Consider the following 2,148-nt stretch of genomic DNA (forward strand, 5'->3'; position numbering starts at 1 on the left):
AAAAGGAGCCAAAACCAGAGTTGAACGCCCAAACTGGCACAAAAGCTGGCGTTCAACTCCAAGAAAGACCTCTACACGTGCAACACTCAAACTCAGCCCAAACACACACCAAGTGGGCCCCGGAAGTGGATTTATGCATCAATCACTTACTCATGTAAACCCTAGTAGCTAGTTTATTATAAATAGGGCCTTTTACTAGTCTTTTTGACAATCCTGGATCCTGGATTGTATTTTGATCCTGTGATCACGTTTTAGGGGGCTGGCCATCTCGGCCATGCCTGGACCTTTCACTTATGTATTTTTAATGGTAGAGTTTCTACACTCCATAGATTAAGGTGTGGAGCTCTGCTGTTCCTCAAAGATTAATGCAAAGTACTACTATTTTCTATTCAATTCATCTTATTTCGCTTCTAAGATATCCATTCGCACCCAAGAACGTGATGAAGGTGATGATTATGTGTGACGCTCATCACCATTCTCCCCAATGAACACGTGCCTGACAAACACTTCCGTTCTACATGAAATAAGCTAGAATGAATATCTCCTAGATCTCCTAACCAGAATCTTCGTGGCGTAAGCTAGAATGATGGAGGCATTCAAGAGAATCCATAAAGTCTAAACCTTGTCTGTGGTATTCCGAGTAGGATTCAATGATTGAATGACTGTGACGAGCTTCAAACTCGCGATTGTTGGGCGTTAGTGACAGACGCAAAAGGATGGTGAATCCTATTCCAGCATGATCGAGAACCGACAGATGATTAGCCGTGCTGTGACAGAGCATGTGAGCATATTTTTCACTGAGAGGAGGAGATGTAGCCACTTACAACGGTGATGCCCTTGCATAAAGCCAGCCATGGAAAGGAGTAAGACAGATTGGATGAAGATAGCAGGAAAGCAGAGGTTCAGAGGAACGAAAAGCATCTCTATTCGCTTATCTGAAATTCTCACTAATGAATTACATAAGTATTTCTATCCCTATTCTATTATATATATTATTCGAAAACACCATTATCAATTTATATCTGCCTAACTGAGATTTGCAAGGTGACCATAGCTTGCTTCATACCAACAATCTCCGTGGGATTCGACCCTTACTCACGTAAGGTATTACTTGGACGACCCAGTGCACTTACTGGTCAGTTGTATCGAAGTTGTGAACCATGGTATTGGCACCATGTTCTTGGCGCCATTGCCAGGGAAAGAAAGAGCCATGAATTTTACATCATTAAAGTGTAATCACGATTACGCGTACCAAGTTGCTCATATTGCCAGGGATTGTTCGAGCCTGGACATCACAATTTTGTGCACCAGGTTCCTCCAACCAGGATTATATGTTTTGGAGTATGGGTCATGGTGTTGCCTAGGTGAATTCCCAATGTAGTTGGCTTGTTCCTGATCACCCTCTGCTTCTTCATTTACTCCTTCTTGGGTTGCTGCTGAAATGGTGATTGCTGCTACTTGATTCCTCTCCATCTTCTTAGTGAGGTCAGCTAATTACTTGGTAATCATCTTGTTTTGAGCTAGCAGTGCATCCACGTTGTTCAGCTCAATCACTCCTCTAGTGTTGCCTCTTTCAGAAGCATAGAAATAGTCATTCTCAGCTATAGTCTCAATGACATCTATGGCTTCTTCAATGGTCTTCTTCTTGTTTAGAGATCCCCCAGATGAGTGGTCTACTGCTTTCTTTGATTCATATGAAAGACCTTCATAGAAAATGTGCAACTGCACCCATTCATTGAACATATCTGGCGGGCATCTTCTTGTCAAGTCCTTAAATCTCTCCCATGCTTCATATAGAGTCTCACCATCTTGTTGCCTAAAGGTTTGTACCTCAGCTCTCAACCTGTTGATCCGTTGAGGAGGATAGAATCTTGCCAAGAATTTGTTCACCACATCTTCCCAGGTTGCTAAACTCTCCTTTGGAAAGGATTCCAGCCATTTAGATGCTTTTTCCTTGAGTGAGAAAGGGAACAGAAGTAGTCTATAGGTGTCAGGATGAACACCATTAGACTTCACAGTATCGCATATCCTCAGGAAGGTGGTTAGATGTTGATTGGGGTCTTCTTGGACACTTCCTCCGAATGAACAATTGTTCTGAACAAGGGTGATGAGCTGTGGCTTTAGTTCAAAGTTGTTGGCATGTATGGT

General features: G+C 42.6%; 1 non-coding gene across 1 annotated transcript; it reads left to right on the forward strand.

The window, feature by feature from the left end:
* The first annotated feature begins 1,738 nt into the window (after positions 1-1,738).
* Positions 1,739-1,845, forward strand: LOC148576950 (small nucleolar RNA R71). The gene has a single exon (XR_015904642.1). It is a non-coding gene; the product is annotated as a small nucleolar RNA R71 (small nucleolar RNA).
* Positions 1,846-2,148: the final 303 nt, after the last annotated feature.

The sequence above is a fragment of the Arachis ipaensis genome, chromosome B1 (assembly GCF_059453495.1).
Source record: "Arachis ipaensis isolate K30076 ecotype BB chromosome B1, ASM5945349v1, whole genome shotgun sequence".
Taxonomy (NCBI): domain Eukaryota; kingdom Viridiplantae; phylum Streptophyta; class Magnoliopsida; order Fabales; family Fabaceae; genus Arachis; species Arachis ipaensis.